The 13,727-nt window shown below is 44.8% G+C and overlaps 1 protein-coding gene across 1 annotated transcript in view; it reads right to left on the reverse strand.

The window, feature by feature from the left end:
- Positions 1 to 13,445, reverse strand: part of LOC144691695 (NXPE family member 3-like) — a 64,291-nt gene extending 50,846 nt beyond the window's left edge. Inside the window, exon 1 of the mRNA XM_078560051.1 lies at positions 13,344 to 13,445. The gene's annotated coding sequence lies outside the window, so the exon portion shown is untranslated. The remainder of the gene's footprint in view (positions 1 to 13,343) is intronic.
- Between the last annotated feature and the right edge of the window lie 282 nt (positions 13,446 to 13,727).

Genomic DNA, 13,727 nt, shown 5'->3' on the forward strand with positions numbered 1-13,727 from the left:
ATCGATAGCAAGAAATGATGTAGGGTCAGATGATGTAAAATCTGTGTGGGTAGAGTTGAGGAACCGCAAAGGTAAAAAAACCATAATGGGAGTTACGTACAGGCCTCCGAACAGTAGGCAGGATGTGGGGCACAAGATACACCAGGAGATAGAAAAGGCATGTAAGAAAGGCAAGGTTACAGTGATCATGGGGGATTTCAATATGCAGGTAGACTGGGAAAATCAGGTTGGTAGTGGATCCCAAGAAAAGGAATTTGTGGAATATCTACGAGATGGCTTTTTGGAGCAGCTTGTGGTGGAGCCCACTAGGGAACAGGCAATTCTAAATTTAGTGATGTGTAATGAGGCAGATTTGATAAGGGAGCTTAAAGTGAAGGAATCCTTAGGAGGAAGTGACCATTATATGATAGAATTTACCCTGCAATTTGAGAGGAAAAAGCTGGAATCAGATGTAATGGTATTACAGTTGAATAAAGGCAACTACAGAGGCATGAGGGAGGAGCTGGCCAGAATTGACTGGGACATGAGCCTAGCAGGAAAGACAGTGGAACAGCAATGGCAGGAGTTTCTGGGAGTAATTTGGGAGACACAACAAAAATTCATCCCTAGGAAGAAGAAGCATACTAAAGGGAGGACGAGGCAACCATGGCTAACAAGGGAAGTCAGGGACAGCATAAAAGCTAAAGAGAAAGCATACAATGCGGCGAAGAGCGGTGGGAAACCAGGGGATTGGGAAGCCTACAAAGACCAACAGAGGACAACTAAAAAAGAAATAAGGAGGGAGAAGATTAAATATGAGGGTAAACTAGCCAGTAATATAAAAGAAGATTGCAAGAGAATTTTTAGATATATAAAGGGTAAGAAAGAGGCAAAAGTGGACATTGGGCCACTGGAAAATGACGCTGGAGAAGTAGGAGTGGGGAACAAAGAAACGGCGGAGGAACTGAATAGGTACTTTGCGTCAGTCTTCAGTGGAAGACACGAGTGACATCCCCAAAGTTCAAGAGAGTCGGGGGGCAGAGGTGAGTATGGGTGGCCATTACCAAGGAGAAGGTGTTAGGAAAACTGAAAGGTCTGAAGGTGGATAAATCACCTGGACCAGATGGATTACACCCCAGAGTTCTGAAGGAGATAGCTGAAGAGAAAGTGGAAGCGTTAGTGGTGATCTTTCAGGAATCACTGGAGTCAGGGAGGGTCCCAGAGGACTGGAAAATCGCTAATGTAACCCTCCTGTTTAAGAAGGGAGTGAGGCAAAAGACGGGGAATTACAGGCCGATTAGCCTGACCTTGGTCGTTGGTAAGATTTTAGAGCCCATTATTAAGGATGAGATTTCAGAATACTTGGAAGTGCATGGTAAAATTGGGCAAAGTCAGCATCGTTTCATCAAGGGGAGGTCATGCCTGACAAATCTGTTAGAATTCTTTGAGGAGGTAACGTATAGGTTAGACAAAGGAGAGCCAATGGATGTTATCTACTTGGACTTCCAGAAGGCCTTTGACAAGGTGCCGCACAGGAGGCTGCTCAGTAAGATAAGAGCCCATGGTGTTAGAGGCAAGGTACTAGCATGGATAGAAGATTGGCTGTCTGGCAGGAGGCAGAGAGTGGGGATAAGGGGGTCCTTCTCAGGATGGCGGCCGGTGACTAGTGGAGTTCCGCACGGGTCAGTATTGGGACCACAACTTTTCACTTTATATCTAGATGAAGGAACTGAGGGCATCCTGGCTAAGTTTGCAGATGATACAAAGATAGGCGGAGGGACAGGTAGTATTGAGGAGGCGGGGAGGCTGCAAAAGGATTTGGACAGGTTAGGAGAATGGGCAAAGAGGTAGCAGATGGAATACAACGTGGGGAAGTGTGAGGTCATGCACTTTGGTAGGAAGAATAGAGGCATGGACTATTTTCTAAATGGGGAGAGAATTCAGAAATCTGGAGTGTAAAGGGACTTGGGAGTCCTAGTCCAGGATTCTCTTAAGGTTAACTTGCAGGTTGAGTCGGTAGTTAGGAAGGCAAATGCAATGTTGGCATTTATTTCGAGGGGACTAGAATATAAAAGCAGGGATGTGCTGCTGAGGCTTTATAAGGCTCTGGTCAGACCACATTTAGAATATTGTGAGCAATTTTGGGCCCCATATCTCAGGAAGGATGTGCTGGCCCTGGAGAGGGTCCAGAGGAGGTTCACGAGAATGATCCCAGGAATGAAAGGCTTAACATATGAGGAACGTTTGAGGACTCTGGGTCTATACTCGATGGAGTTTAGAAGGATGAGGGGGGATCTGATTGAAACTTACAGAATACTGAAAGGCCTGGATAGAGTGGACGTGGGGAAGATGTTTCCATTAGTAGGAAAGATTAGGACCCGAGGGCACAGCCTCAGAGTAAAGGGAAGACCTTTTAGAACAGAGATGAGGAGAAACTTCTTTAGCCAGAGAGTGGTGAATCTATGGAATTCATTGTCACAGAAGGCTGTGGAGGCCAGGTCACTGAGTGTATTTAAGACCGAGATAGATAGGTTCTTGATTGGTAAGGGGATCAAATGTTACGGGGAGAAGGCGGGAGAATGGGGTTGAGAAACTTATCGGCCATGATTGAATGGCGAAGCAGACTTGATGGGCCGAATGGCCTAATTTCTGCTCCTATAGTCCCCCACCAAGAGTACATTCTGTGCTCTTGCCACCCTCGGTGCTTCTTCCAATTGGTGTTCAACATGGAGGAGCACAGCTGCCGGGGGGGGGGGGGGGGGGGGGTAGCGGGTGGGAGGGGCAACTGTAGGTGGTAATCAGCAGGAGGCTTCCTTGCCCATGTTTGACCTGATGAGAATCTGGAGTCAATGTTGAGGACTCCCAGGGCAACTCCCTCCTGGCTGTACAGCAATGTGCAAGCACCTCTGGTGAGTCTGTCATGCTGGTTGGACAGGACACACCCAGGGATGGTGATGGTGGTGTCTGGCATGTTGTTTGTAGGATATAATTCCAGGAGTATGACTGTTTCAGGCTGTTGCTTGACTAGTCACTGAGACAGCTCTCCCAATCTTAGCACTGCCCCCTCCCCCCCCACAACCTCCCCACCCCCTCAGATGTCAGCAAGGAGAACTTTACCGGGTCATCCGAGCCGGGTGTGCTGTGGTCATCTCTGGTGCCAAGGTTGATGTTGGCTTCGTTCATTTTTGACTTTGATGCCAGGTGTCTGTCTGATTTCATTCTTTTCAGATTTTGCAGAGGCTTGCTAGGCCATTTCACAGGGCAGTTAAGAGTCAACCACGTTGCTGTGGATCTGGAGTCACATGTAGGTCAAACGAGGTAAGGACAGCAGATTTCTTTCCCTGAAGAGCATGAATGAATCAGACGGGTTTTTATGACAATCGGCAATGGTTTCATGGTCGCCATTACTGAGGCTAGTTTTCATTCCATATGTATTTATTCAGTTTAAATTCCACCAGTTGCCACATCCCCAGGGCATTAGCCTTGGCCTCTGGATTACTAGTCCAGTGACATTACCACTAAGTCACTGCCTCCCCACTTTGTGAAGACTAGGTCATTTAGAAATTTTGATAAGTGCAATGGATTCAAACTGAGCTTTGGGAAACACTATCACACACCCCTTTCCAACCTAAAAAAAATTGAAATCTACCACCTGCCTCTGCTTCCTGTCAATGAGCACCCATCCTGCCACTTTCTGCTTAATTCCAATGGCTTCCATCTTAACCAGCCTGCTGTATGGCATTTTGTTGAATGTTTTCCCAAAGTCCTTATTGTCAAACACCTAGCGCATCATCAACCTCCTTGGTTACCTCAAATTGAAATGAGTTGTCAGACACAATTTGCCTTTAATAAATCTATGCTGGCACTCCTTGATTAATTCACAATCTTGCAAATGAAAGTTTATTTTGTCCCTGATACTGGTTTCCAGTAACTCCCCCACCACTGATGTCAGGCTAACTGGCCCACAGTTTCCTCTCACCTTTCTGAGTATCAGCATTACATGAACAACTCTCCAGTCCTCTCACACTACTGCTCTATCCAAAGAGGATGAAAGATTGACCAATACCTCTCCTATTTCTGCCTTTGCTTTTTTCAGCAACCTAGGATGCATTCATCTGGATCAGGTGACTTGCCAACTTTAGGTAATGCTAATCTTTTTCGTAACATCCCTTTTTCTGTCCATAAATTCCCTCTCTTTTTTTTCATGTAACCTTTACATCATCTGCTTCCTTTGAGAAGGCAGATGGAAAGTATTCATTTAATATTTTTGCCATGCCCCCTACCTCGACATGAAAAATTCCTTTGGCATTCTTAATAAGCTCAACTTTTTCCCTAGAAAAATATTTTAGGGTGCAACTTTATGCTGCCAGCTAATCTTTTCTCATAGCCACTCAACATCCTGAGGGTTACCATTGACCAGAAACTGAACTGGAGTAGCCATATATACACTGTGACTACAAGAGCAGGTCAGAGGCTAGGAATCCTGCGACGAGTAACTCACCTCCTGACTCCAAAAACATGTTCACCATCTATAAGGCACAAGTGAGGAATGTGATGGAATACTCACCACTTGCCTGGATGAGTGCAGCTCCAACAACACTCAAGAAGCTCGACACCGTCCAGGACAAAGCAGCCTGCAACCAGAAACATTCAGTCCCTCCACCACCGACGCACAGCAGCAGCAGTGTGCACCATCTACAAGATGCACAACAGGAGCTCATCAAGGCTCCTTAGACAGCACCTTCCAAACCCACGACCGCTACCATCTAGAAGGACAAGGGCAGCAGACACTTGGAAACACTACTACCTGGAAGTTCCCATCTGAGCCACACACTATCCTGACTTGGAAGTATATCGTCGTTCCTTCACTGTCGCTGGGTAAATATCCTGGTACTCCCTCCCTGACAGCAATGTGAATGGATCTGCACCAATGGACTGCAGCGGTTCAAGAAGGCAGCTCACCACCACCTTCTCAAGAGCAGCTAGGGATGGGCAATAAATGCTGGCTCAGCCAGCGACACCCACATCCTAGGAATCAGTTAAAAAAGAAACTCTCTCTCTCCTGCGTCAACCTTTTCAGTTCCTTCCTGTACTCGCCACAATCTTCCTGGTTATTAAACTGAATGTTGCTCCTGACATTTTTCTGCTTGATTTTAAATCTTATTTCCTTTGACATTCAGTGCACATTACTTTTGTATGCTCTAAGTTTTTCTTTTGAAGAAATATGCCTGGTTTGTGCCTGAACCAACTCTTCCCTGCACACCTTCTATTACTGTACTACTGCTTTTGACTGGAATAGCCTTTTCCAATACACCTATGCCCCTAAAAATCACTGAAATTAGCTCTTTCCCAAGTAAAATAGCACTTTTACTATTGATATTTTTGGGTCTTTGCATAATTACTCTAAACGTAATTATGTTGAAGTCACTGGTGGCTCGATGTTCACCTACTGTAACACATTCCATGTTTACCCTTATTAATTTTCAAGAACGAGATCAAATACTGCTTCCTTTCTTGTTGGCCTGGAGACATATTAACAAAGGAAGTTTTCCTTATAAAGCCATTTCTTTCTCTACTCTTGGTATTATGATTTTTCCAGTCTATGTTAGGGTAAGTAAAATCTCCTAATTTATAATTCTATTTTTGTTATACAGCTTTGACATTTCCTCATCACCTTCAGACTGTTTGGAACTTTATAAAAGAATCTCCCATCAATGTGACACTTCCCCCTCTGTTCTTTAACTTAAGCCAAATGGATTCAGTCCCACAACCGTTTAGTATAGTCTTTTCCATTTAGAACTATAACACTGTCCTTAATAGCCACACACACTCCCCTTTTCCTTCCTGAATAATTGGTAACCAAGAATATTGAGAATCTGTTGTTAGCCTTATTTGAGTCATGCCCCTATGAATGCAACCATGTCATTATCCCATGTGACAAATTGTGCCTTGCCTGCTCCAACCTTTAGTTAAACAGTGGTTATTGATGTACATATAATTCAATATCTCCTTCATCTCTTTTGATGTTTTCCTCAATCTTGTCCCTACAATTTGAGACGTTTCTAATTTAACTGCTGTTTCTATTTCGATCCTCTGATCTCATTGCTGCCTCTTTCTTCTTCTTCCCCTGTCAAATTATTTTCATTGCCCCAACAGTACTAGTGACCCTCTCAGAAAGAACATTGGTCCCAGTTCTATTCAGATGCAATCCTTCACCTTCTGCAGATGACTCACCCCCACCCCAAACTGGTCCCCAAGTCTAAGAATCTAAAACCTTCTGTAAGATTATAAGGAGGTTACTAACAAGAACACTAATTGTTAAAATCTAGCTTTATTATTAGAAACTAAAATCTAATATTGTGGTTTACTAACATGACTTTATTAGATACCCTTCTTAGTAGAATGGTAAAATGACAAAAATTAGAATAAGGCTCAGTATAGAAAAGAGAGAGAATTCATGTCAAGTTATAAAGAGTTTGCTCACAGCAAAATTGGACAAGACCTTGAAGTTTCTTTTTGAAGAACAGCTTGTGTGAGAATGGAATGTAGATGCCTCTCTCTACTTGATAAGGACCCACAGCATGTAAAAGCAATGAGATACCATATAGTTGATACAATTATTCAGCTCGCTGGATGGTGGGTGTGCGTCAGATTGGTGCCAACAGCAGGGGCAGATTTACATTGAAACACACCTTGCTGTGGTGCAGGGTCCCCAAATGACAGCAGGGGGAGTAGCAGCATTACATGAACAACCTTCCAGTTCTTTCACACTGCTGCTCTATCCAAAGAGGATGAAAGGTTCATCAACCAGCGTCACAAAAGCAGGTTATCCGGTAAAGGTCATGTGTTGTTTGTGGGAGCTTCCTGTGTGCAATAGTGGCCGTGACTCAACAGTACTTTATTGGCTGTATTGCACTTTTTCACAACCACTGGATTTCTCAAAGCATTATTGCATTTCATTCTTTCTTTTTTAAAAACTCCAGCGTAAGGACAGGGACAGAGATTAAAGAGAATCACCAGTTAAATTAAAAGCAAAAAACTGCGGATGCTGGAAATCCAAAACAAAAACAGAAACAGAAATACCTGGAAAAACTCAGCAGGTCTAGCAGTATCGGCGGAGGAGAACACAGTTAATGTTTCGAGTCCAAATGACCCTTCAACAGAACTAAGTAAAAATAGGAAAGGGGTGAAATATGGGCTGGTTTAAGAGGGTGGGGGTGGGGGGAGGGGGGTGGTTGTTGGGACAAGCAGCCAGTAATGGGTGGAGGTAACCAAAAGAAGTCACAGACGAAAGGACAGAGAGGTGTTGAAGGTGGTGATATTATCTAAACGAATGTGCTAATTAAGAATGGAAAGCAGGACAGATAAGGTACAGATAGCTCTAGTGGGGGTGGGGGAATACTAAAAGTGCTAAAAGGTAGAGATAAACAATGGGTGGAAATACATTTAAAAATAATGGAAATAGGTGGGAAAAGAAAAATCTATATAAATTATTGGAAAAAACAAAAAGGATGGGGAAGAAACAGAAAGGGGGTGGGGATGGAGGAGAGAGTTCAAGATCTAAAATTGTTAAACTCAATATTCAGTCCAGAATGCTATGAAGTGCCAAGTCGGAAGATGAGGTGCTGTTCCTCCAGTTTACGCTGAGCTTCACTGGAGCAATGCAGCAAGCCAAGGACAGACATGTGGGCATGAGAGCAGGGTGGAGTGTTGAAATGGCAAGCGACAGGGAGGTCTGGGTAATGCTTGTGAACAGACCGAAGGTATTCTGCAAAGCGGTCGCCCAGTCTGCATTTGGTCTCCCCAATTTAGAGGAAACCGCATTGGGAGCAATGAATGCAGTAGACTAGGTTGAGGGAAGTGCAAGTGAAATGCTGCTTCACTTGAAAGGAGTGTTTGGGCCCTTGGATGGTGAGGAGAGAGGAAGTGAAGGGGAAGGTGTTGCATCTTCTGCGGTCACATGGGAAGGTGCCATGGGAGGGGGTTGAGGAGTAGGGGGTGATGGAGGAGTGGACCAGGGTGTCCCGGAGGGAATGATCCCTACGGAATGCCGCCAGGGGGAGTGAAGGGAAGATGTGTTTGGTGGTGGCATCATGCTGGAGTTGGCGGAAATGGCGGAGGATGATCCTTTGAATGCGGAGGCTGGTGGGGTCATAAGTGAGGACAAGGGGGACCCTATCATGTTTCTGGGAGGGAGGAGAAGGCGTGAGGGCGGATGCGCGGGAGATAGGCTGGATACAGTTGAGGGCCCTGTCAACCACCGTGGGTGGAAAACCTCGATTAAGGAAGAAGGAGGACATGTCAGAGGAACTGTTTTTGAAAGTGGCATCATCAGAACAGATGCGACGGAGGCGAAGGAACTGAGAGAATGGGATGGAGTCCTTACAGGAAGCGGGGTGTAAGGAGCTGTAGTCGAGGTAGCTGTGGGAGTCGGTGGGCTTGTAACGGATATTGGTGGACAGTCTATCACCAGAAATTGAGACAGAGAGGTCAAGGAAGGGAAGGGAAGTGTCAGAGATGGACCATGTGAAAATGATGGAGGGGTGGAGATTGGAAGCAAAGTTAATACATTTTTCCAGGTCCCGACGAGAGTATGAAGCAGCACCGAAGTAATCATCGATGTACCAGAGAAAGAGTTGTGGGAGGGGGCCAGAGTAGGACTAGAACAAGGAATGTTCCACGTACCCCATAAAGAGACAGGCATAGCTGGGGCCCATGCGGGTATCCATAGCCACACCTTTTATTTGGAGGAAGTGAGAGGAGTTAAAAGAGAAATTGTTCAGTTTGAGAACAAGTTCAGCCAGATGGAGGAGAGTAGTGGTGGATGGGGGTTGTTCGGGCCTCTGTTCGAGGAAGAAGCGGAGAGCCGCCAGACCATCCCAATGGGGGATGGAGGGGTAGACGGATTGGACGTCCATGGTGAAGAGGAGGCAGTTGGAGCCAGGGAACTGGAAATTGTTAATGTGACGTAAGGTGTCAGAGGAATCATGGATGTAGGTGGGAAGGGAATGGACAAGGGGAGAGAGAAGGGAGTCAAGATAATGAGAAATGAGATCCGTGGGGGAGGAACAGGCCTGACACGATCGGTTTCTGCCTGCACCCCCACTTGAGCTATCTGTACCTTATCTGTCCTGCTTTCCACTCTTAACTAGCACATTCCTTTACATAATATCACCACCTTCAACACCTCTCTGTCCTTTTCTCTGTGGCTTTCTTTGGTTATCCCCACCCATTACTGGCTGCTTGTCTCAACACCACCCCCCCCCTCCCCAAACCAGCTTATATTTCTCCCCTTTCCTATTTTTACTTAGTTCTGTTGAAGGGTCATGAGGACTCGAAACGTCAACTGTGCTCTCCTCCGCCGATGCTGCCAGACCTGCTGAGTTTTTCCAGGTATTTCTGTTTCTGTTTTTGCACCAGTTAAATTAACCTGGAGCCCACTAGTCAGGAGATTACATGATGACGACCCTCCGGCCCACACCACCTGCCTTTGTTTCTCTCTCTACAGAAATACAGAGGATCAGAGGGACCTTGGTGTGCATGTCCACAGATCCCCAAAGGCAGCAGTACAGGTAGATAAGGTGGTTAAGAAGGCAGGTGGGATACTTGCCTTTATTAGCAGAGGCATAGAATATAAGAACAGGAGGGTCTTATTGGAGCTGTTTAAAATGCTAGTTAGGTCACAGCTGGAGTACTGTGTGCAGTTCTGGTTGCCACACTACAGGAAGGGTGTGATTGAACTGGAGAGGGTGCAGAGGAGATTCATCAGGATGTTGCCTGGGCTGGAGCGTTTCAGCTATTAAGAGAGACTGGATAGGCTAGGGTTGTTTTTCTTAGAGCAGAGAAGGCTGAGGGGGGAACCTGATAGAGGCATACACAATTATGAGGGGCATAGACAAGGTAGATAGGAAGAAACTTTTCCCCTTAGCGGAGATGTCAATAACCAGGGGGCATAGATTTAAGGTAAGGGGCAGGCGGTTTAGAGGGGATTTGAGGAAAGATTTTTTTCACCCAGAGGGTGGTTGGAATCTGGAACACGCTGCCTGAGCGGGTGGTAGAGTCAGGAACCCTCACAACATTTAAGAATTATTTAGATGAGCACTTGAAACACCATAGCATACAGGGCTACGGGCCAAGTGCTGGAAAATGGGATTAGAATAGGTAGGTGCTTGATGGCCGGCACATACATGATGGGCCGAAGGGTCTGTTTCTGTGCTGTATAACTTCATGACTATGACTCTATGAGAAGCTGCTTCACCTGCTGAATATTTGCAGCATTTATGTTGATAGTTGAGATGCTCCAACCGAGACAAATTCGTTCTCAATTTACAGAAATTGGTCCCTTCCAATTAAATTATTTTATTGCTTGAGATTGCACGGTGTCCCGTTCCACAGCCAGTTAAAAGCTCATGCTTTTCTCACATGAGCTGCTCAACAGTTGTTCTTCTAGGTTTGGCTTGAACTCGGCATTGCACATACCTCAATCCTGCCATTAATATAGCACGTGCTAACCAATTGCGCCACGAGAGCAAAGCAGCGCACATTTTGTTAAGAAGACATAATGTCTATAATGTTATTGAAAATCATTTTAAATTATTTAGAGTTTAGTGGTGTCTGTGTTTGTGTGTGTGTGTCTTATTTGGATTAAAGGCAGCTGGTCCAGAGGCTTTAATGTATAGAAGAGAAGTATGTTTGAAATGGTAATCAGATAAACATAGGAAAATAGAAGGTGAGGTGTAAAGGCGGAAATTTGCATTTTTAAATAGACCATCCAAAAGAGCAGGTGAAATGTTACACATAACCAAATGAAGCTCAGAAACAGTATGTTTATTTTTTTTAAAGCTTACTAGCAAAGTGGGTATTATGAAAGGGTTTTATTGCTAGAAGATTTAAAGTTTAAAAAAAAACCCAGTGGCAATGAGAATTTGCATTCAAAGAGGCAAATATGTATGAAGGAAGAGAAAGCTGTTTGTAAAAGGAGGAAGGATTCTAAGATCTAAAGCCTCCAGCCTGAAAGCCTCAAGTCTGTCTGCAAGGACCCAGAGCTGAAAGAAATTCATTTTGACTGCGACTGTCCAGGATGTGCTTTGCCAGGACTCTGTTTAAATCTGTGTGTTTTACTGTTGCCTTAACGGGGTTGTAACTGAGAGTATGATTAATGAGGGAATTTTTGTAGTTATTATAGTAGTAATTTTGTAGACATTTGTCTGCGCTTACAATCTTTCTTGTATTAATAAATGTTTAATTTGGTTTTATAAAAACCTCTCGAGACTCGGTGGTCTTATTACTGCTGAATTCAAAGCCTGCACCTCGAAACATACAAATTGTAAAAATGGGTTATGACAGTTCTTTCAAGTTTCCCCCTGGGATTTGAACAACTCAGCCTTTAACATCGGCTGTGTCATAATAATTTGCGTACACGTTTTAAGTTGTATCAGCTCATTAGAAGCACAAGGTTTTTTTGATTGAGTGGCAAGGACTGAGGTTATATGATAGTCTGCAGAAGAAGTTATATGACTGTGAAAATAATAGTGAAATAACCAATGTCCTATAGTCTTGGGTTGAGTCTGGGGGCGTGGGGTGGTGATGGGGCGGGGCTAAAAATGAAGTTGAGCACAAGACCCCATTAGCTGTAAATCCACCTTGTTCTCTCCCTATGGCATTGGTTCCAACATGGACCATGACCTTTTGCTGTTTCCCTCCCCCTCACGAACCTCCCACATTCACTCAGTGATAGCCTTTACCCTGACACCAGGGAGGCAGCATACCACGGGGAATTACATTTACGGTTACATAAACATCTGCCTATACCACTAACTAACAGATCTTCTGTTACCACTGCATTTCTACTCATTTTCCCCAGTGTGCAGTGAAATTTGGATCTTACTGAATTCCTCCAAGTAATGGTACCCCTCCCTGGTATTCAAACTGCAAACCAGTTAGTGAGTGCCGATGATTGAGAGGATTCTTGCACTACTTGTGTATTCCTCCTGCCCATGTCTGCTGATCATCACTTCTTCACCTCCTGCACCTTCTAAAGCAGGGGCTGGCAGGTGACCACACACCTTCTAAAGCGAAGCTGGCGGGTGACCACACACCTTCTAAAGCAGGGGCTGGCGGGTGACCACACACCTTCTAAAGCAAGGGCTGGCGGGTGACCACACACCTTCTAAAGCAGGGGCTGGCGGGTGACCACACACCTTCTAAAGCAGGGGCTGGCGGGTGACCACACACCTTCTAAAGCAGGGGCTGGCGGGTGACCACACACCTTCTAAAGCAAGGGCTGCTGGGTGACCACACACCTTCTAAAGCAGGGGCTGGCGGGTGACCACACACCTTCTAAAGCAGGGGCTGGCGGGTGACCACACACCTTCTAAAGCAAGGGCTGCTGGGTGACCACACACCTTCTAAAGCAAGGGCGGCAGGTGACCAGACACCTAAAACAAGGGCTGGCAAGTGACCACATCCTGGAACTTACCATCTAGAAAACTCAGACACCAGGTTCACTGCAGTCTCGACAGCCTCTGTACACATGGTTACCCAGGATACATGAGGTAGGCTGGAGTTCCAACAAAACAGCACAAAATTCACGCTGACCTCCAATGTGCATTAATTCCTGGCAGATTCATAAACCTAGGATCGAACCTTGTGACTCAGAGGCAAATGGGGAACATTCAGCTCGTACCCAACAGCGCAAGGGAACAATTACTGCTTCAACATGTAACAGAGACAGAAGCCCCTCTTACCGGGGTTACCACTTGTCCATTTACTTGATCGAACTGACCAGCCAAGGTTTTTGAAATTGTCAATGAACAAAACTGCAATGAATAATGTTTCAACAACCACCTTTGAACCCTTCGTTTAAATGCCTCCATTTCATACGCAATTTCAAACTTAAAAACAGGTCAACCATTCTCATTGCGCGTTGACGGTCTATTCTCCCTTTTAACTCCCTAACTTTGACAACATTTTTAAAATATTTACAATCACAACTATAGGCCAATTGTTCATTCTACGACCGATTTAACATCAGTTTTCCACGAAATTTTATTCGCGATTCGTTAACTCTCCTCTATTGAATTAACTGATGTAAACTGTTCAGAGCTTTGTTTGTGGGAGTACATTTACTTGTGTGAAAATGCTAATGTGTAACAAGTTAATCCAGAATGTTGTATGTTATTAGTCAAGTTTTACAGTTTGATACCTGCTAAATGCAGTTGCTACAATATCGCCAGCATTGAGATTAATTCAAAACTGCGCACTAACGCCATTATATTTTTACATTCATTTTTACAATTGAGGATCCGCTGTTAACTAACTACAAGACATCGACTTGTTAGAAATGGGAAACAAAACCTCCTTACTTTTGGTGAACCATTCGTAGACAGGCAATCCTCCTGCTTGCAGTCAGCAATGTGTGGATGGGATGGTGGGAAGAAAGAGTTCCGAGCAAACTGATAAGTTTTACAGTGAGAATGATGCTGTCTAAAGTGAGAGGGGGAAATTGCTACATAAACCACGCCCCACTACATATGTGAAAAACGAAAATGTTTGAATCAGTCATTTTCCAGGACTAGCGACACAGCCAGAAACTAACCTTCACACAGGGTGTGTCCAGCCCATAAAGGAAAAACCAGTTGAAACTAGGTTATACCCGAACCGGAGGAACCAGGAAGCATTTCTCTTCAGAAGAGTCATATGCACTCGAAACATGAACTCTTAGCACATTTCTTAGATAATATCACCAC

Source organism: Cetorhinus maximus, chromosome 16 (assembly GCF_964194155.1).
Source record: "Cetorhinus maximus chromosome 16, sCetMax3.hap1.1, whole genome shotgun sequence".
NCBI classification, from domain to species: domain Eukaryota; kingdom Metazoa; phylum Chordata; class Chondrichthyes; order Lamniformes; family Cetorhinidae; genus Cetorhinus; species Cetorhinus maximus.